This window comes from Sus scrofa, chromosome 4 (genome assembly GCF_054392235.1).
Source record: "Sus scrofa isolate SSC_HxYL_T2T_F1_AM1 chromosome 4, Sscrofa_HxYL_maternal_Yorkshire_Landrace_v2.0, whole genome shotgun sequence".
NCBI lineage: Eukaryota > Metazoa > Chordata > Mammalia > Artiodactyla > Suidae > Sus > Sus scrofa.
In genome coordinates this window covers 107619461-107642577 of record NC_139386.1, presented here as the reverse complement: position 1 = coordinate 107642577, position 23117 = coordinate 107619461, and the positions used below count along the sequence as shown (strand labels likewise).

At 41.6% G+C, this 23117-nt stretch overlaps 1 long non-coding RNA gene across 2 annotated transcripts in view; it reads right to left on the bottom strand.

The window, feature by feature from the left end:
• Positions 1 to 23117, bottom strand: part of LOC110260334 (uncharacterized) — a 146977-nt gene that overhangs the window by 105744 nt on the left and 18116 nt on the right. For both annotated transcript variants that reach the window (XR_014844363.1, XR_014844364.1), the window contains exon 2: positions 10604 to 10720. This is a non-coding gene — a long non-coding RNA (uncharacterized LOC110260334). The remainder of the gene's footprint in view (positions 1 to 10603; positions 10721 to 23117) is intronic.

Genomic DNA, 23117 nt, shown 5'->3' with positions numbered 1-23117 from the left:
CCCTCTCACATTCCATTTCTAATCTATCAGCAAGTATGACTGCTTTATCTTCCAAAGATGTCCTGACTCCATCCGCCCTTCACCACCTCAAACACTATAGCCCAGTCCAAAGCCACCATCACTTCTTGCCTAGGCGACTGCAGTAACTCCTAAATCACCTTTCAGCATGCACTCACATTCCCTTAAAGTCAACTGTCCGCACAGCTGCTAAAGTGTGGGGGTGTCAGTTTAAAAACCGCTGGCTGGAAATCAGAGAAGCAAGCTGCCAACAGAAGAAGGTCTTGTCTTCATACTCTCAGAGACTGAGACCCTCCCAGGTCACCTGGCAAAGCCAGCTCTCAGCCTAAACTCGACACTTCTTCCGGGCTGTTTCACCTCATGGTGCCTTCAAAAGTTCGCATTGTGGCCCGCTATCAAGCCCATTCCCCAACTCCCAGGCCTAAACTTCTAGCTGTGCAGTTGTATTTGGACCCACTTCCTTATACTCTTGCAGCTTGGGAAAAGGACTTAAGATTTCCATTCACCAGGGGACTTGGTGAAACGAGTGATTCCCTCAGTTGTTCCTCATACTTCCGTCTGCCTCTACCTAGCCGCGGAGGACTGCAAGGCTGAGCTGATGGAATTTCGCAGTAGCCTAAATTAAGTCATTTCAGAGTCACCCAGGAAGGCTTCCTAACTGAAGATGGGTCCTTGGTCAGCTTGCTCTGCTGCTTGAAATTCTCACAAAGGCTTTTTGGGGAAGAAGTGGAAAGGAGCACAACAGTTAGTGGCTGTTAACAGGGCTATGAGTCAAGCCTCTCCAGAGAAACAGAACCAGTGTGTGTGTGTGTACAGACAGAGAAGCGGGAGGTGGGGGGTGGGGAGAGAGAGAGGCAGACAGACAGAAAGGCAGATAAAGAGTTAAAGAGAGACGAAGAGATTTATTTTAAGAAACTGCCTTATAGCATTATAGAGGCTGGCAATTCCAGAATACACAAGGTAGGCCAGCAAGCTGAAGACACAGGGAAAAGTTTACAGGGTGGCTCAAGTCCATAGGCAGTCTGCTGGAAAACCTCCTTCTTGGTGGAAGTCAGTCATCCTCTAGTTTGCCTTCAACGAACTGAAGGATGCCTTCCCATTTCATGGAGGGTGATCTGCTTTACTCAAAGGATATTCATTTCAATGTTAGTATCATTTAAAAATACTTTCAGGAGTTCCCGTCGTGGCGCAGTGGTTAACGAATCCAACTAGGAACCATGAGGTTGCGGGTTCGGTCCCTGCCCTTGCTCAGTGGGTTAACGATCCGGTGTTGCCGTGAGCTGTGGTGTAGGTTGCAGACGCGGCTCGGATCCCGCGTTGCTGTGGCTCTGGCGTAGGCCGGTGGCTACAGCTCCGATTCAACCCCTAGCCTGGGAATCTCCATATGCCGTGGGAGCAGCCCAAGAAATAGCAACAACAACAACAATAACAACAACAACAAGACAAAAAAAAAAAAAAATACTTTCACAGACATCTACAAAAACATTCGACCAAATATCCGGGTATGATGGCATAGCCAACTTGAAAATATTATGGTAAATTATAAAATTAACCACTACAAAAGGTAAATGTTATTTGGAAGAAGTAGAAAACTTGTCAGGCTAATTAGGCATGCTTCTATATAAATTATATTGGTCCCACCTAAGTCAGCAAATGCTCTTCAAGCACTTTTCTCAAATGTTACTTTTAATGTCCCTCGAGAAAGTTTTTTAAAGTAGTAGATAGAACTACATCATAAAAAACTTTGAGATAAAAGTAAACTCATGGTTCCCAAGTGCACAACTGAGGAGACACTTCAAAACAAAGTTGTAAATTCCATTCTAGAAACTACTTTCTCTATTACGGTAAGTTTGCTTCAAAAGCTCCTCAGAGGAAAGCGGCTGTCCACTAACCTGCAAGGGCCAGCAAACCCAGAACCTTCTCTCTCTTCTCCCCCACTATCTCTTACATCAAGTACTTGGTGGATGTTGTTCAATAAATGCTTGTGGAAGGAATAAATCACCCTCTAGGTTGTCAATTAAAATTGGTTTCATCCTTTGTGTTCTGTACATGGTAGCTCTCTGGGGCCACAGAGTGTGGTGAGGCTCTTGCGATGTCTCCTGGCTCTCCTCTTTATCAATACGGGGGGGTGGGTACAGTGCAGTATAGGGGTATAGCGACAACAGTCCAACAGTGGGTGGACTGCCTCAGGTCATGTCCTGGTGCCCCAATGACTGTGTGATCCTGGACACATTACTTCACCCCTTTATTCTTCAGTTTACGCTCATGTAAAATGGGCGTAAGGACAGTACCTATCTCAGCGAGTGGTTGGAAAGACGACATGAGAATTCAAGTGCCTGCTAAAATACCTCGCACACAGTGACATCGCTAAGTATCATCATCGCCATTATCACAGGAGTAGTGGGGGTGCCGGGGAGGAGTCGTTGCCGTTTAGTGCTTTTGCTGTTGTTTAATTAAGTGCTTCTTGAAACAGCTCATTCCTACAGATGTATCTCATTGCTCTGGGGTAAAACCATTGGTGTGGTGATTACTTACACCTCACTTAAACAGTCGTCCAAGTTCTGTTTGACATCACAGCCCTAAACCACCTCTCTGGCTATGATTCATATTCGCAGCTCCAAACAAGGGATACTTCCCTAGGTCTGAGTATCTCTCTAATGTTATGAGGGAAGTAAGACTAGACCCTCTGGTCATTTTTCATACCTTCACTGTACCTTGCTGATGTTTCTGTGCCTTCTGGGGTGACATTAGCTGAGTTCAGCAGGTGTGAGATGAGTTTTAGTTTTTACAATATTTTACTGTTATTCTCTTGTGTTAGAGTTTAGAGCTAGTCTTAGGAGGGCACTGCTTAGTGTCCGGGGGTGAGTGGAGCTTAGAGTCAGGCTGTTGGTGGTCATAAGGACCCATGTTTTCTGGGGAGAGGAAGGGTGGTGACCAGGTGTCCTGGCCAGCTTCCAAGTTTGGCTTAGTGAATTTTACCTCCTGAAATTCCCTCCTGTCCTCTCAATTGGCTATGGTATTCCTCTTGGCTTCCTGTCCCAAACTGAGGTCCCTGGGATTGTGGTGCGGCTGCAGAACAGCTGCTACATTCCACCACCGAGGTGCTGTGCATGGGTTCCAGTGGCGGATGAAGCAAGAGGCTTATGCACAGCTTGGACAAAGTATCAGCTTGCAAAATATTTGGGAACCCTCTGGGATGAAGGACTCTGGGCAGAACAGAGATGCTGTAGTGGTGACGTGCACTGATTCATTGCTATCTCCAGGAATGTCATGGGCCTTAGCAGTGTGGACCAGAGCCCATGTGGTTACTTGTTCTGCCAGCCGGAGAGCCAGTGTGAGAGGAATGGCTGCATGGTGTTCACAGCGGGATGCTATGATTGACAGGACTGAGAAGCCTCAGGGGTGAATTTCAGCTGCTAGGTCTGGCCAGATGGGAGAGGCCTCCCCCGTGCACTGGGGTGGGGATGGGGGCTTCTAGGATATCTAGCCCACTGAATTACCTTGCATTTCAGAATTTATATTTTTTGGTGGAATGCTAATGGCCCATAACCGGGTGGAATGTGATAAACACAGCAATGACAACAATGAAATCCTACACACTGACAGTGAAATCAAAACACTTGCCTGGTGTGAGCCTCCATGACTACATATAGGGGAGGAAAAAGAGAAAAGCAAAATATTTGAAATATCTAATTTTATGACAACAGCCAGGGCTCTACTTATCAAAAAAAAAAAAAATACCTGAAAATATCAGCTTCAAGTCATGGGAATAATAGAAGGAGTGTATTCTGTACCTTTTGGGAAATCTCAGACCTTGAAATTGGGCAGAGAACCTCCCCTCCCCCACTATTTCACACATTTCTGAGTCTAGCCTAGGATTTCAAGATTAATGCCCCAGTGGTTGTAGATGAAATGATCCGGTGATTACTTGTCATTCATATGACCATGGAGACTGGGTTTGGGAAAATGGACCTAATTTGTTCCAATGAAGTCAGGCAATGACTTGAATTTGAACCACAAATACATGAAAAGTCCTGGAACTACATATATTTTCTCCCTCCTTTCAACATCCTTTTCTTTTCCCCAAAGCCCTCCCAGCTTCCTTTGTCTTCTCTGTTTGCTCCAACATTTCTTTGTTGTATGCACTTTGTTTCACCCCAATCCCACTGTTGAGGAGGCTGAAAACAGCAATTAAGGTAGATCGTGAACCAGGCTCTGCTCTTTGCTCCAGAATCAACCGTATAGAAATCACAAAAACCACAAGGAAAGTGGACTTGGGGACTAACTTAAGATTTTTAGACACCCCTGGGGCGACTGCCCTGGAGGCGGAAGCCTGGGGAAGAGGTAAAAACCAGGTACTGGAGAACTTTTCAACTCTCTTCTTTCCTCTCTGCAGTGTTGCTTTGAGAGAATGCTGCGGCATCTCTTCCGAATCAGTCAACCCTGAGTCAATAAGAAAATTCAGGTCAGTGCCCAAAGCCCTATGCATAAGGAAGGCTGCTGCGAATACAAATTCTCTTCTTTAGCTCCTTCCTCTCCAAACCTTCAGGACTTCTCCTAGGAGAACTACTGCTTCCCAGATTTGCTTCTTGGGTCCACTCCCAGAAGCCCAATCACAGCACTCTTCCCAAGGGTTATTTATCTCATATTTTAATTTTTCTTTTTTTTTTTGCTTCTTCCAGACTCTGGACCAACCACTGAAGCCACTTGTCAACAAAGCAAGAGTCCATGAGAGCTGTTATCTCAGGCCACTTCTTTCACACAAATGAAATCACAAATGTAGACCTTACCGTTTTGCACACCGGGGAGTTTCTCTTCACCACTATTTTTGAGAGACTTCCCTGAGTGCAGCTGTGGTGTGACAGCAGTTCATTTGTGGCATTATGCCAAGCCATCTCTAAGCCGGAGATTTCCCTCCTTTTTCAACTAGTTGTAGAGGATCCGCATCACCGTGTGGGCCCCAGAGCTGAGGGAGCAGAGTCCGTGGACTCTTGGGAGTGTTGAAGCATTTGTTTATGCACTTTACATGCACCTTCTTGACCTTCTCAGGCTCAGTACTGGATGTTCTGTTTCCTCTGTACAATGGAGTGTGGCTGCTTTAGATCTGAAAATACCTAGGTCATGACAAAAAGTTCTGGTCACATAGTCACTGCTGCCCTGTGGTCAGGCTCTCAGTCTCTATTAGGGCCCAAAGCTGTTTATTAGCAAATGGTGCCTAGTATCTGTTGCAGAGACATGATCTGTTTTAGAATTCTAGGAGTCTGCCCCGAATATTTCCTAGTGTGAATTGCTGGAGGCTCTACACAGCACGCTGTGTCTCTGCTGGATCGTATGGCCCAAGCTGCAAGAAGACATGTCATGTAACCGTTTATTGCTTTGGGCATACTCAAAACCAACATTCTTCTGAGTCACCTGACAAATGGATTAAAACATTATTCCCAAGTGTGATATATGCTACATTGCAATTTGAAAGAGGACTGCTAAACACTGTGCCTCTTTCTTTGTGGCAAAGGGTTCAAGATGCAATAATTTGTACTTTACCATAGAGGATGTCTCAGCATGCTCCATGCGCTGCACCCCAAAAAACTTCATTAATGTAGAAGGCTCCTGAATTAATGTGAGGTAATCTCCAACTTATATGTGTCTGATTAGGGAGTCTAATACTTCTCACTATATTCAATGTTAGCCTCATGATGACTAAAGAAATGCAAAGAAAAAGAAAGTTTTTCCACTTAAAATGTTGGTAAAAGTTTACAAAATGATTTAACGATTTACATTTCTTGAATTTTCAAGGATTTGGGGACTTGTCACTCCTAAGCATTGGTAATGATACTATAAACTAACATATTTCTGTGGGCAATACAGCAATATCTATAACTGCTGTCTGTGATGTGTATACACATTTATATGTATATGTAATATATGTAGTTATATAATTTAACTATATTATATATAATAATATGTATATACATATAAAACACAAATATAAAATCTTTTATAGAACTTCTGACCCAATGCTCTCATTTCTCTGTCTTTATCCTGAGAAAACATAAGGGTGAAAAAAAATACATATAAAAGAACTTCTTTGTAACACTGTATATAAATAAGAGATTTAAAAAGAGATAAACTGAATACCTATTAATAAGGACTTGCAAATAAATTATAATACATACATAATTTCATATAATGAAATATTATGACACTACTGAAAATTATAATGTAGTTATTTGATGTGCTGTAGTGTAAGATAAAAATCTTTTTATAAAAAATCATTTCCTGAGGAAGTCATCTCTTGCTCCTTAGGCTAAGTTAAATTCCATGACAGGAACTCCCCCTACCTTCTCTTGAAAATTCTTGTTGAATATCTATCTTCACAGTTAGTAAGCTTCAGGACAGGGGTTGCTTATACCTGCATCTTAGTTCTTAGAATTGTGCATATTACATTCAATTAAATAGATGTGACTTTAATAGCATAGTCCCATTAAGTAAAACATGTGTGCCTCTTTGTATCCATGCATAGGGAGATGCTTGGAGGGATGGTCACTAATATATAAGCAAGGCTATCTTGCGTGGCAGGTTTTGAGTAATTACAATTTTCTTTTTTCTACTCTTCTGTAGTATATGAACCTGTAAAATTAATACCAACCATATTCCACAAAATAATGAAAATCATTAAAATCATTTCATTTTTTTACAATATGCAAAATGTTCAATAAGCATTTTTGATGCTGTAAGTGAAAGTGCTTTTCTCATAATAATACATTTAGTGTGATCCACTATTTAGTACAAGCCAACATAGTGTCCTTTCTCTCCCACATGTATAATAACCTGACATCAGACAAAACAATGATACCAGGAAACAATAAGTCCTGATAAATCACTTTGCTTCTGTCACTGTCACAGCCAGCTTAGTTTAAGAGATTCTCTGTGTTGACTGCTGAGCCAACGAGGGGGTGGGGAGACCACCATGTGTTCTTTATTGAAAGTACACTATCTTTAAGAGTCCAACAAAACCCCAAACCCAGAAGCTCTACCCCTCTGTCATTGGTTCTATACTCACACCTGCAAAATTGAATTTAAGTTGCTATGTCCATCAGGACAAACTAGATTATACTTAATAACAACTTCAAAATCCTAATGACTTCAAATGGCAACGGTTTGGTTCTCTTTCTCACAACACATCTGTCATGTGTTGCTAGAGCTCTCTGCATCATCCAGATCAAGAGTGATGGAGCAGCCTCTATCCAGAGTACTGCTTTCATCCATAGGAGACAGAAAGACAGACGCAGCGTCCTGTCCCAGCTGTTTTTTAACAGCTAGAAGTAACATTTTTCTACTCAAATTTTACTGGTCAAAATCTTCTACGTGCTTGAAGGCGGAATCAGATATATTTGTTCCTGGCAATAACTATCCCAGTGGAAGAGGCTTTTACCCAAACTAATTTGAATTCACCACCTTATTTCTACATCATGTTAATCATTTATTCATTAAAATAATTTTCTGAATGCTTACTATATGGTTTAAGGCTATGCTCTCTGCTGAGAACATGGGGCTTGATAGATGCACAGTGTTTTAGTAATACTTGCTTCACCACCTGTGAACAAAAAACTTCATACCTCTTTTCCAAGCAGGTGAGAATACCATTATTAGATTATAAATATGAAGTTGTAAAAGAAACGCAAAAGCCCCTGCTGTGTGTTGTTCAAGGTGAAACTGCCAAAAGAATAGACTAAAGGATAGAGCAAGGAGGTCTGGGTAGGACTTGCACATGCTGAATGTAGAGGCCAAGAAAAGCCAGGTGCCAAAAAGTCCATTTCTGGCAGATGTGTGTAATGGAGCGAAAGCTGTGCCGTCCTTTGTGGTGGCCCCACGTTCTCACTTGAGCTGAGAACCAGCCTTTACAGCCGTTGTGCATCTGGTGAATCAAACGCAGAGGGTGGCAGGCCATGTCCTCATTGGAGTCTTGAGGAACAAATGCTGAAAGACGGCTGAATGTTTCCTTCTGGCTCCAGATCGGGCTCACACCAAAGACCTGGGGGCCCCCTGTCTTGGTCACTTCCTTGGGCTGGAAGATCCATGGCAAGAGGAGGGCAGCCATGTTTTCAGCCTGTGAAAATGCTGTTGTCCAGTGGAACCTTCTGTAAGGGCAGTGAACAACCTCCTAAACCCCTAAGTGTGGCTGGGAGGCCACTGTCTCATAAGGCTGGGACACCATTTCTGTCGGAAGTGTGATGGGTGGGAGGTTTGAGTAGCCCTACCTGTCCTCAGAAGGTTCCGGGTTTGTCATGGATATGATGAGACGTGTTGAGTCAATTTACAGTTTATTCACATACTTGATTACAGCCGTGGCACTTCTACCTGATAATTACATCTTCTGTGAGAGATGGTGCTGGAAGCCCTGTAGCACAGCAATGGGGATGAAACCCCAGCTTTCAGGTTCAAGTCAGTCAGTGGGTAATGCTACTCCCTTTGTTCACATCAGAAGCTTTGTCTCTAAATTCACTAATGGTTGCATAGTTTCATGACTTGATGAGTATGGACAGTCATTTCTTAAGGACAGAACATTCCTCTTTTTCAAACCACGTGAGCAGGAACTGCCGACGGCTGCTCTGGGATTTTTAATGGGACTAGTAAGCCCTGTAATTACTATTCTGGATCACTGTTGCTCACCCTCTCTTTTGCCAAGTTGAGTAAAGGTCACCTAATTTTTCTTCATCAAAACACAAAGTGTCCCGGGAAAAAAATTGAATTTGTTGCTAAATGAAAACCAGTTAAAAATCTGAAGCCAAAAATTGTTGGCAACTTTCATGCTGAATTATGCAGTTTGCACATTTCAGGCAGCCTGTGGGTCCTGAGGCTGTCGCAAAATAACAGGGGAGTGTGACTCTTTCTCCCAACAGAAAGGGCCTCTGCCCAGTGGTCTGGGCCTTGGGCCATTGCTAAACCTTGCTGCTGCTCCCAAGGAAAGCGCTCTGTTTCACTCACAGATGGAACTGTTATGCTGCTGAGAATACACATTTTCTAAATTAGTTTTTCTAAGCATGGAACAGTCTAGCTCTCCACGGGTCCGTGAGCTATGTCTTGGTGCCTCACGACAATGGTAAAGGCAGTTCTCGGTGTCAGTACTCCCTCATGGTGCATCTCCAGCTCGTTCTTCCAGCACTCTTGGGCACCCCCTGTCTATGCCGGGGCCCTGGCTTCCCAGCATGGCCCCCCTGCAGTACCCACTCCATCCCTTCTTCAACTTCTAGGTGCCCGGGGGTCCAGGTCTTAGAGCTAAGTGACCCACTGATTCACTGTGATGAATCAGATCTTCATCATGCATCAGGCATTAATCCAATCTGGTAGCTCAAAGCAAATAATGGTTTACTCAAAATGACACATTAGTATTATAACAAAGTTCCTTAATGCTTAACCCAAAAGAATGACAAGGAGTGGGAGTTCTGAGACAAAGGATGTGGAGACTTTTAGGCTTGGGACTAGAGGGCCATTCGAGGACTCTTCCGATCAAACCACAAAGGCAGCTGCTTTTCTCACCTGCCTTTTAGGTTGCCGCTGCACATAGTTGAAAGAGAACTCTGCTGCTGTTCTCAGGCATGGGTTTCCCTATCAGGAGTCTGCCTGCGCAGGAGGAATGCTTTGCTTTTTTTTAATTGCTTCATGAACCATAATATATACTGTCTCAGAGGAGCCACTGGGGTTGTACTATAGATCTTACCCTGCACTGACTACTCTGAAAGATGTATTAGAATCTTAAATAGCTGAAGGAGGGAATCAGACAGTTTCTGAACCAAGCAGGCCCAGGGGACCACTGCAGTCTTCATTTCCTGTGTGCCTACCTACAAACCTCCCTTTGGTCTGTATAACGCCTGTTAAGGAACCTGGCTCAGGAATACCCTGCCCTTTTCTATTATACTTGGAGGATTCTACTACCAGGTTCCTTTTCTGTTCAAATATGTAAAACATTGATTTTGGAGTTATGAGAGCTTTATTCCAGTCCTGGCTCCATTAAAATGGATTTTAAATGTTAAACAGTTGATTTCAATGAGACTATTCTGAGAGTTAGGTGAGACAAAGGGTGCAAAAGCTCTGTAAAAAATTTAAAAGGATTATAAGGGGTCTCTCAAACACCCGCAAAGGCACCTGGCAGCAAAACCAGAAATGACTCTTGTGCTTAACTACCCACCCCTAAGGCACAAGGTGGGGTACTGGGTCTCAGAGCAAAGCAGGAGTCTAGGTGATAGAACTAAACAGTAAGTTCAGAACAGGAAACACAAGATTCACATAGGGCTGAATTTCTTGAGCTCGCTTATGCTCTCCCTACCCTTGACAAGGTTGGTCCCAGAAAATGAAACCAGACAGAGGCTACAAAAATGACTTCTTAGCAATGAGACTGGAGCATTGTGGATAAAAGGCAACCAGTAGATTATAGAATTTTTTTTTTAAATAATGAGATTTTACAGACAGATTCCATAAATGTTTTTTAGCTTAACAGGATTCTTAAAGGCAATTTCAATACTTATGTTTTAGGACATGGCCCTGCCTTTAGTTTGTGTGATAATGAGCCATGCTATGACAAATGTACCTTGGCAGTCCTCTTAGACAGCGGAATGCCAGTGGCAAGTACCAGCAGGAGTGGCAGGTGTACGAATGATCCAAGGATCAAGTGAAGCAAGGGATCCATCTGGCAGTTTCTCAACATCTAGAAAAACAAAATTACCAATGAGAGGGGGTGTGGAGTATGAGGGTCAGGCAAAGTAAAACAAGCTGCAGGGCTATGATTCATGAAGCAGGATTGCCTAAAAGCCCAGCTTGAGAAGCAGTGCAGTCTTTATTGGATACAGGAAGGAAAGCAACGTGGTCCACCCACTGGTTCAGCTTGTTCCCCCATGGGCTTTGGTGTTGACAACTGCAGCAGCAACACAAACTCGAAGTCTACAGAGCACTTTTACCTCTCTTTTCCTCCTTTCCATGGGACAATGTTTCTTCAGATTCATTTGGCTTTAAAGAACCAGGAGCTGTTCAAACTCTTCCAAGCAAAGGAAGCTTTGTCATAAAACTTTAACAAAGAGTTCCTGAGAAGCTAAGAAGACGAATTTTAGCAGAGTAAGACATCATGGGCAATCCAATCAGTACTAAGGCAAAATGGTCTCTCAATTCATCACGGCATCCCTATCTCTTTCTAAGCCTATTTCTTTCCATACTCTGATATCTCAGTGTATTTCCACTGCGTACTCACACTTCTGGATTCTCAAATTTCAGCTTAAATATGGCTCTGCCTTATCATAGCCATCTGGGATGTGGGTAGGAGAGATTTGCTTGAAAAGGATGTGACCAGGATAGTCAATAATTAGAACACACTTTGTTTATTAAGAATTGCAACCTACAGTAGGGAAATTGTTAAGAGTCAGGAGAGTACTGACTCCATAAGCACAAGAACTATTCCATTTTGTTTATCATGGCATTCACAATGCTTAAAACAGTGTCTAGCACATAGCAGTCCAATGATTAACTGAAGAATTTCAGAAAGCATTACATGCTTATCCTTATAATCAGAGTATTATGTTTCACAATAGAGGAAAAGCACAAAAGAGAATTTTAAGAATTAGAATTCCCAATGAAGTCCTACTGCATGGCACCAGGAGCTATATCTAATCTGTGATAGAACATGATGGAAGATAATATAAGAAAAAGAATGTATATATATGTGTGTGTGTGTGTGTGTGTGTGTGTGTGTGTGTGTGTGTGTGTGTGTACAACTGGGTCACTTTGCTATACAGCATAAATTGCCACAACACTGTAAATCAACTATAATAAAAATTTTAAGAAATATATTAGAATTCCTGCCTTTTAAGGAGTTCTAATCTAATTGAAAAATGTCATGCAGATATAAAATCATACAGCTATAATGTGTTTATCAGTAACAGTCCTGAGAAAAGTAAATGTTATACTTAATAGGACAATTGAGGAAACTTAATCGAATTTTTTTTTTTAAGTTAAGGGAAATAAACAAGGGCTGGTATATCACTGGAGAATTAGCAGGAGACCAGAATGTCACATCCTTAGATCTGAAGACACAAAAGGAGAGAGAAGCTACTAGAATGGTAAGAAGAAGGTGTGATTGCACAAGAGAGCTGCTGGATGGGAACTGTGGCTTTTGGGAGAGGTAGCTGGGGAGGTGGGAAAATAAAAACCTTGACTTCATGCACCTCCCACATCTGATTTCTTACTTGTGCCTCCACTGATGGACCCCCTGCCTGAAGACAAAAGGCAGGGGAGCTCAAGGCAGTATATAGAGCTACCCTTATGGTGCCTACATAGTCCAAGGCAGAGAAGGATGAAGAATACATCATATGAGGAGTGTCTGTCGTAGCTCAGTGGTTAACAAATCCAACCAGGAACCATGAGGTTGTGGGTCCGATCCCTGGCCTTGCTCAGTGGGTTAAGGATCCGGTGTTGCTGTGAGCTGTGGTGTAGGTTGCAGACGTGGCTCGGATCCCACGTTGCTGTGGCTTTGGCATAGGCCAGCGGCTATAGCTCTGATTCAACCCCTAGCCTGGGAACCTCCATATGCCGTGGCAGTGGCCCAAGACATGGCAAAAAGACAAAACAAAACAAAACAAAAACATCATATGAGAAAAATAGTAAATATCTAGCAAAAGGGGAATAATATTTTATTCTTTTGGTATCCTGATGAATTTCCAGTTGGGGGGTTTACACCCACACCAAAAAGCAATTCTCAGACACCAGCAGAGTGTCTGAGAGTTCAGTTCAATTATGTATGACCCTTTTTACCCAGAGATAACATCAGATTCCACAGGTTCACAATACAAGAATGTTGTCTGTGGGTCCACCCTCTCCCTCCCCCCACCATCATCCCAGGTTGTGACTTGTGCTTTTGACCAACTAGTGATAAATCAGAGGTTCCCACAACCTCTTTCTTGGGCTCAATGAATTTGCCACAGTGGCTCACAGAACTCAGAAAACAGTTTATGTACTAGATCCTTGGTTTATTATAAACGCCTCTAACTCAGGAATAGCCAGATGGAAGAGATGCACAGGGCAAAGTATGGAGACAGCACACAGAGCTGCACGTCCTCTCCTCAGGAGAGGGGAGACGTACCTCTCCTCAAATCTCCACATGTTCATTAACCTGGAAGTTCTCTGGATCCCATTATTTTGGAGTTTTCTGGAGGTTTCAGTACATAGGCATGATTGATTAAATTACTGGCCATCAGGGTCTGATTCAATCTGTAGCCCCTCTTTCTCCTTGGAGGTCAGGGGATGGGACTAAAAGTTTTAAACCTCTAACCATGTGGTATGCTCCACTGGCCACCAGTCCCCATCCCTGAGTGCTGTCCATGAGCCACTTCACTGACATAAAAAAACACCTTTATCACTCTCAATAGTTAGTAACTTCCAAGAATGTGGGGAGCTGGAAACCTGCAACTGTGAGGAAGACCAAATATACAGAGGAAATATATTTTGGTCACCCAAATGACCAAATTTCTTACAAATCACAGTATCACAATTACTGTGATTTTTATCTTTTCCACTTTATGGCATGTGGTTCATTCCTGTCCCAGCCAGACGCAGACCGTTAAAGCAGAGAGGCAAATAGAAATTGACCAACTTTCTGTTCCCAGGCTCAATGCTGAATCTGGTCCATGGAGAATATATAATTTTGAGAGTCAGACTTTGAGAACAAAGAAGTTCTTAATTCCAAAAGTTACCTGCATAGTTAAAAAATGTATCTTAGAGGTTGGGATGCTGCTTTTTGCCATTATTAATAGCATAATAGAAAGGAAGGGAAAAGATTTTTTTTTCCAGTAGAAGCTGGCAAGAGAAGAGAGAGGAAGAAGCAAGAGTCAGAATTCTCACTTGTTAACCCACTCCCTGCACAGCCAAACCGTGAAGGGGGACAGTGTGAGGAAAACATTCAAATAAATTTGGGGGGAAATCAAGAATCTGTCAGAGGTAATAACACAGAGAAAAGTCTGGTGTCCAGATAGTAACTCAGAAACACGTGAGAAAGGTGTTTGAGTGGGTAGGCTAGAGGACAGCTTCACAGGGTCCTGCACGATTATGCATGGTGTAAAGAAGCCTATTGCAATCCCTAGGCCTCTAAAGATACTCCGCAAATCAGAAGAGGCTGAGGGTAGAATAAATGAGTGGGCCATCATAACAGGAACCTGATTATCCAAGGCTGTGGTAAGAACTGTAGAGCCCAGAATCATGCTCTGAAAAAAAGTTAGATTCAACCAGGTATACCTCAGAAAATGTCATGGGGCAGGACCCTAAAGGGGGCTTTCTAGGACAGGCCCTTCCCCGGATCCTCTGCTTTAGCTCCTCTCTGAGTTAACCAGATGACAGTATCTGATGCACATTTCCTGAGTTGTTGTACAAATGTGAACCCCCCTACCAAATGGAAGATGACCACTTGATGAACACAGAGCAGCCAGGTCCCTGGGAGCTTAAGGACTGATAATGATAACCCCTGTGACACCACCCTCACCATCAGCCAATCAGAGAAGTGTGCACAAGCTGATCACTTACCCTGCCACTCCCACCTCCCTCACCTGGCTTTTAAAAATCCTCTACAATTTTGTTTGGGGAGTTTGGGGTCTTTCTGGGGCACAAGCCACCCATTCTCCTTGCATGGCACTGCAATAAACCTTTCTCTGCTTCAAACCCTGACGTTTTGGTTGGTTTGGCCTCACTGTGTATTGGGCACAGGAACTTGCACTATCGAAAACACCAGCTCAAAAGGCCCATGATCAAGATATGATCGACTAACTAACATCAGGGACCAGTGAAGGAGAGGAGAACATGATATGTGTCCATCTCTCCATCTCTGTGAGAACATATAAACCTGCATGCATGTGTGCATGTGTGTTTGCATGATATATATACATGACCAGCAGACAGGGGAGTGGAGAGAAAACACTACTTTCTCCTTGACAACCTGAGTTAGCCCGAAAAAAAATTTTTTAAGAAGATTCTAATTTTCCTAATTTCCTTTAGTTGGCAGGTTTAAAACTCTACCTCCCACTGGTACTTTTACCCCTGAAAAAAGAGGAGTAGATTTGATAAATATTTAGAAAGTAAAAATAATTGATGAGATTGGGATAATGGAATAAGATGGAGGTAAGATTTCCAACTAGCTTCATCACTGGTTGGATAGTGAAAGGACCAAAAGAGAGAATATAGAAGAAGTAGCATATTTAGGCAGGAAGATGATAAGTTCAAACACAGACACATTGAGATTGACTGCTTGTGGGGCATCCAGACATCCAGATGGCTATAGATGATTAAACATAGGAGATTATGGCTTAAAGCAGAGGTCTAGGCTATGATTATAGACATGAGAGTAGTTAAATAGCTATAACGAACAGTTGCCATCAAGGAGAACTTATTTTGTGGCAAATGTCAAGCTAAACACTTTGCAAATATAGACTCATCTGATCACTACTAATCAAATAGTTCAAATTCAGAGGTGTTCCATCTCCTACGTAAAGTCAAACAGCTAGTGAACAGTACGGCTAGAGTTTAAAGTCCATTTTATTCCAAGCTCATGTTTCATGTAATGCCCCTAGCCCTGAGAAACCATAAGAACAGATATGAGGAATGAGGGGACTGATGGGCCAAGGGTAAATACCTGTGAAGCACCAGAATTAAGGTGTGGGATTAGGAATAGGTGGCAATGAAGTCGCCAGAGGATAAGGAGCCAAAAAACCAAAGAAGAACCAGAAAAGGTAGATACCAAGGTAATAGACTGTTTCAAATCAGAGGTCAGAGACAAGGTTGTCAAATTCAGCAAAGAGAAAATGGGCAAGCCCAGAAGCAACTGATCATAAGACAGAGATGGTTTATCCTGGATTGAACTTGAGTATGACTAGAGGACACAAGCAATTTACATGAGCAAGAATTCCAGACCTTCACTGTTTTACCTACCATGGGTGCACAAGTGTCTCTTTCAGGTCCCACTTACAGCTGAAAAAGGAGGAAGAAAAAGCCTGAGCTTGGTTAAATGGATGGCTTGATACATGGATAAAAGACAAAATTGGACGACAGCTGGACTACAGCTTTCTTTGGAGATGTTTTAAAAGACAGTGGCAAGGAAATCTGTTCAAGAGAATGCACTTTAGATGATGAACTTGGTTATATTGTTTGCTGAAAGGAAAAGTACTCCTGAGTTAGAATATGTATGGATTAATCAGAAGTTGTGAACAGCCTAATTAGCTGTTCAGGGGCCTGAAAGGAGAAAGACTGGAACATCAAAATAAGGAGGCTTGAGATAGAGGCATATGGACAGACATACGAGAGTAAACAGTGTGAAGATCATTACATCATGTGTTAAAACCCAACAGAAAACATCCGTAATGGAAGAGGCTCTAAATAATGAAGTAGACTAAAATGATGTGGCCAACTGATGTTAGACAGACTTTACTAGCAGTCACCCAGTGATGGAATGAAGAGCACACAAACCCAATGGCCATGGTGGCAAAGATGAAGACAGTGCTTGAGTCAACACGAACACCCACTTACAAGGCTAATTTAGTTATATCTGCCTCTAAACTTCCACCTTGTCAGCCACAGAGACCAACACTGAGACCTCAAAATATCACTATACCTTGAAGAAACCAACTGGCCACTTCAAGACAAGCTGGCACCAAAACAATGGACAGTTTCAAGTAGTAGGTTAGGATCAAGATTGTCCAATTCAGCAGAGAAAAATCAGGCCCCTTCTGTCCTAAAAGGGCCAGCAGGAAGAGACATCTATTCTAGGTTTGAGTTTAATTGGTTCAACCGACACCACTATGTGGGACTTATACAATGTTTGGTTCTCAGGCATGGAATCCCACACAATATCCCATTTGATTAGGAAACACAATTTCCAGTGAAGGAGGCATTGACATGGTCCTATGACCACAATTCTCCTCGTATTTGCACATACTAGTAGCACCACCTAGAAACTGCCAGCATGATTAAACACTGGAATGGTCTCCTAAAGATGCTGCTGATTAGCCAGGTGAGAGGTAATCCCTAAGAGGAGGGGATGCCATTCCTCAGGATGCAGAATATGCATGAATAAGAGTTTTATATGGTGCTCTGCCCCCAAGAGTACGTATACATGGATCCATGAACCAAGGGCCCCCACTTACCATCATGTAATAAGTCACCTTGTGCTTCCCACCCCTGTTATCTTGGGCTCTGCAGGGTCAAATGTCCTGGTCCTCAGAGGAAGTGCAAACTACAGAGGCTTCTTAGATACTTTGGGATCCTTGTGTTCAAAAACCAGGAGGCATGAAGAGGGGTCACCACCTCGTCTGGGATTACCGGCCCCAATCAGCAAGAGGAAGTAGGCTTGTTCTTACACAGTGAGGACAGGGAGGAATGAAATAAGTATGTGTGAAGCTCAGGTGAGCCAGTTGGGTGCCTTTGGTACTCAACTGCAGCTGTGATTAGACAAGAGTAGTGATGCAGTCTGAGAAACATATGATTACCAAGAGCTCAGAAGTGAAGGATCTGGTCACACCACCAAATAGGCAGAGGTGGCCGTTGAGAGTAAAGGGGAATCTGAATGGAGAGCAGAAGAGGGAAACAAGTGCAGGTTGCAGCCCCAGGCTAACTTCAGCAGTCGGGGCTTTGGTTTGTTCTGCCAAGCCCCCTCTTCCGAGTTCCCTCAGAGCTCTGAAGGAGCTGCTGCTCCCCACATGTGTAAAGAGAAGTAGATCTGCACGGGGCAGGGTGTTGACATGGAGATCATCTGCTCAGATCCAGAAGTACCACCAGCTTCCAGGAGTATGGTAACTGAGAGCTTCCAGCTCTTACCTCCTCTAGGATCTGTCTAAGTTTTAAGCGGAGGACAAGATAGTCACCCAGCCAATGACTGAACCAGTTGGCAGTACAAGGGCCTAGGCTTTTCTGCCCAAAGCGGCACTTCCCTCGTGGTCGGTCTTCACACTCCATCTCTCTGTTGGTCTGCCTTAGACTTTGGTCAGGTTTGTTGTGGTCTGACATTTTCCTCACCCAATCTTGTCTTTTTCTTCCTTTCATAAATTTTACTTCCCCAAAACTAGCTTTCCTCCTAACTCCCTCTCAATGTTGACTCCTCCGAGAACTCAACAGACAAAGAGGGCTTCCTGCCTCCTCACTGAAGTGCCCATCAGACATCTGTCTGGAGGCCCACAGCTCACTCTCTCTCAACACGCACTCTTCTTGTGACTGAATTTGTCACACAGGTCTACAGTCTTCCTGGGCAAGTGGACTTAGAGTCCAATCCGCAAACCTTGCACTTGCCAAGGTAAGTCCCCTGGTCTAAACTGGGGACGTGCAGGAAGCTACTTGGTCCTGAGGACCCACATTTCCAAGACGGGGTTACCTTGTCCTGTGGGAGTTATGGAGCCTTTACGTCCATTTTTTAGGACCGATATTTTGATCATCCTTTGTTTTATATCTATTATCAACTGATTTAAGGGCTGGGGGAATAAATTAACTGGCATTCTGAACCTCCAACAACAGACTTGAGTAAAATACTTGTCTCAGCTCTTCTGGGGCATGCCATAGCTTAGGAACTATTGATTAGCTTAGATGAGTTTTGATCCAAAGTCCTTTTAATAATCCCATCAATCAGCTTTTGGTTCACTAGTGAGAGGGGTCTCATTCGCACCATTTCACGCTCAGCCCTGGGATTTTCCTCTCTGCCCATTTCCCTCTTTCTCAGCTCCTGAGGGGAAACTCTCAGGAAGAGAAACTGTTAGCATGTTCTTTTCCTAGTTTCCTTTTCTGCTCTGAAGGCAAGAGGTAATAGTCTTTCATTTTCATTCTCTTATTTTTTCTTGAATAAAAAAGTTTGCTTTCTTTGTATCACTTTCCAGTTCATGTAGAAACTGCCTCTATTATGCTTCACCAACGTAATCATATATCATCCAGAATGAAATAGTGTGAATATACTTAAAAATTAATTTTGAGCACAAATTTAAAGCAGTTTTATGACCATTGGGAAACTTGTGAAGAGATTTTTGGAAAATCCAAATAGATAGATAGCATGCATTAGTTTACCCTCCCTCAGAGATCTTAATTATCCACATATTTGAATCATCAAAAGCAAAACTTCTTTTCTCTCCATTTCGGTCACATTTTCTCCTTAGTCAGCAGCAAATTCCTTCGGGGCCCTTCTGAAACATCTGGTGGGGGAGGGTGAGGAGGAGAGAGAAAGAGCTTTGCTTCTGCATTCCAACCATCTGAAGAGCTTCTGCCTGGATCTTCTCTCAGCATTAAAAAAAAAAAAAAAAATTCCACTTACCTCTATGTTCAAAAAATAAGAGAAAATACTCTGGAATTAGAGAGTGAGAGAAGCACACTATAGAATGTGTAGAGAGGAAACCAAGTGTAAAACTAAGCAAATTTTATCGAGTCTTATCACTCTAGAATTTGGTACCTAAATGAAACAAATATTTGCTTTTGCCCTCCCCCAACACTGCAAAAAGAAAAACCAGCTAAATGGGAGTTCCCGTCGTGGCGCAGTGGTTAATGAATCCGACTAGGAACCATGAGGTTGCGGGTTCGGTCCCTGCCCTTGCTCAGTGGGTTAACGATCCGGCGTTGCTGTGAGCTGTGGTGTAGGTTGCAGACGCGGCTTGGATCCCGCGTTGCTGTGGCTCTGGCGTAGGCCGGTGGCTACAGCTCCGATTCGACCCCTAGCCTGGAACCTCCATATGCCATGGGAGCGGCCCAAGAAACAGCAACAACAACAAAAGACAAAAGACAAAAAAAAAAAAGAAAAACCAGCTAAATGAATGAAACTTGTGAAGATAACCCAAAGTATGCATTATCACGATTTTATACCTGTTTTGATTTGTATAATTTTTATTTCCAAGGCAATACTGGCTTAGTAGCAAAGATCATTCATTTCTTGTTTAACTTCTTAATTTTAATTCTTTTAGTTTTTCTTCTTTTAACCTTTTTATTGATCCATAAGAAACATACAGAAAATTGTATTGCACTATACATAAACATGTAGGACTATATGAAAATGGGTATAGCTCAAAGAATTTTCACAAAGTGAACACATCCAGAAAGTTCTCTGATCTTGCTTCATTCACTGTCCTCCTTCGTAAGGAAAACTGCTATCCTGATCTCTCACATCATAGGCTGGCTTTGTCTATTTTAATTTATTATATGAATAAACTCACAGTGTAGGAATTCTTTTCTCTGGTTTTTTTTGGCTCAATATCATGTTTGTGATCCTTGCCCATGTTACTGTATATAATAGATGGTTTATTTTCATTGCTGGATATAATGTTAATGATCATATATAATAATCAATTATACTATATGTATTTATTTCTACATTTGTGTTTTTACACTTGTGTACTTTTGGTGCACACATGGACACACTCTCATACTATATACACTAGGTATATCTAGGAGAGTAATTTTTGTATAACTAGGTGTGTGAATCACCTTTTGTAGATAATGAAAACCAGTTTTCCTACATGGTTGTACCAATTTACATTCTCCTATTAATAAAAAAGATAGTTATTTCACATCTGAAAATGTTAGTCATTCTGGTGAGACTGGAAGGAGGGGAGAGTTTGGGCAAAAAATATTGACATAAATAATGGCTGGATATTTTTCAAATTTCATGAGAACTATCAGCTCACAAACATGAGAAATCTGATAATCCCCAAGCTGCAGAAATGCAAGGAATATCACACTGAGGCACATTATAATTAAGTTGCTCATAAACAATAGGAAAATATTAAAAGCAACCCTGCTTTCCCAAAATACTTTAAAAACAGCCAAACAATAATAAGAATTGTTGCTAAGTTCTTAAAAGAAACACTGAAAGCCAAAAGGCAATGAGATGACATCTTCAAAATGGTTAAAAACTCAGAATTTCATATCCAGTTGAAAATATTCTTCCAAAATGAGGATAGAACAAAAACATATTCAGACAAGTAAATTCTAAAAGAATTTTTTGGCCAGCAGGCCTACATTATAACAAATATTACAGGAAGTTCTTCAGGGAGAAGCAAATGGTAGTAAATGGGAACTCAGATCTACACACAACATGAAGATTTCTCAAAGGTAAACATGTGGGTGTAGAATAACTTTATGTTTCTCCTTCCTAAACTGCTTTAAAAGATACCTTACTGACTAAAGTGACAATAATACTATATTCCAGAAGTTTTATATAGAAAGAGGAAAGTTGCATGACAGCAACTGTACAAAGATATGGAGGAAGCAAGATGTATACTGTTGTAGGTTCTTATATTCCATGTGAAATCATATAAATTAATTCAAAATAAAACTGCTACTAGATTAAGGTGCATATAGTAAATCTTAGATCAAACATTAAATATAAAAAAGGTATAAGTACGAAGCTAAAATAGTGTACAAAATGGTATGTAGTAATGGTAATAATCGCCCCATGAATGAAAAGAAGGCAAGAAAATAGAGGAAAGGAATGAAGAAGAGATAAGAGACATAAAAGACATATAGTAAAACTAGTAAACCTAAACTAAGTAAGTAATAATATGACATGTATGTGAACTAAACACTCCAATAAAAGGGCAGGAATTGTTAGACGAAATAAACAAACAAGAGCCATCTGTACACTATTTACAAAGGCTGCACTTTAAATAAAAAGACACATAGGTTAAAAGAAAAAGGAGTAGAATACACTATGCAAATTCTAATCATCAGAAAGCTGGAGTGGCTAAAGTACTATGAATCAAAGTAGATTTTAGGCAAAGGAGAATCATCAGAAAGGAAGAGAACATTTTCATAATGAAAAAAGGGTTAATTCACCGAAAATATTTAATAAATGCAAATTATGTACAACTAATTCAAAATGCATGTAGCAAAACTGTTGAAATCAAAGGTAGAAACTGACAAATTCACAGAGTTAATTTCAGCTATGTTTTCTAGGTAATTGACAGACAAAAAGACAAAATTCAATAAGGAGTAAAAGATTTAAACATTACTATCAACCATTTGATACTTATAAAACCTAGACCACATAATGCAGAAAACACATTAAAGTGTAAGCAGTCTCCAAAGCAAACAAGCAGATGGCCAAAAGGCACATGAAAAGATGCTCAACATCACTAATTATTAGAGAAATGCAAATCGAAACTACTATGAGGTACCACTGTACACCAGTCAGAATGGCCATCATCAAAAAGGTTGCAAACAATAAATGCTGGAGAGGGTGCAGAGAAAAGGGAACCCTCCTACACTGCTGATGAGAATGTAAATTGGTAAAACCACTAGGGAAAACAGTATGGAAATTCCTCAAAAAACTAAAAATAGAACTATCATATAATCCAGCAATTCCACTCCTAGGCATGTATCTGGACAAAAACCATAATTTGAAAACATATATGCACTCTGATGTTCATTGCAGCGCTATTTATAATAGCCGAGACATGGACACACCTAAATGTCCATCAACAAAGGAATGGATAACAAAGATGTGGTACATATGCACAATGGAATATGACTCAGTCATAAAAAAGAATGAAATAATGCCATTTGCAGCAACATGGATTGACCTAGAGCTTATCATACTAAGTGAAGTAAACCAGAAAGGAAAAGACAAACACCATATGCTAACACTTAGATGAGGAATCCAAAATATGACACAAAGGAACCTATCTACAAAACAGAAATAGATTCACAGCCAGAGAGAATAAACTTTTGGTGGCCAAGGGGGAATGGGTTGGGAGACTGATGGAATGGGAGGTTGGAGTTAGCAGATATAAGCTATTATGCATGGAGGGGATACACAACAAGACCCTATTGTATAGCACAGGGAACTATATTCAATGTCCTATGATACACCATAATGGAAAAAAAAATTTTAAAGGGTGTATATATATGAATAAGTGAATCACTTTACTGTACAGCAGAAATAATAGTATTGTAAATGAACTATGCTTCAATTTAAAAAGACACATCATTACCCTAAAGAGAAAAATTATAACTATAAATCTTCTAGAAAAAATATTACAGAATATCTTCCAGACATTTGTCTTGGCAAAACTTTCTTAGATCAGTCCTAGAAAGCACTAACCATTGTAGAAGAA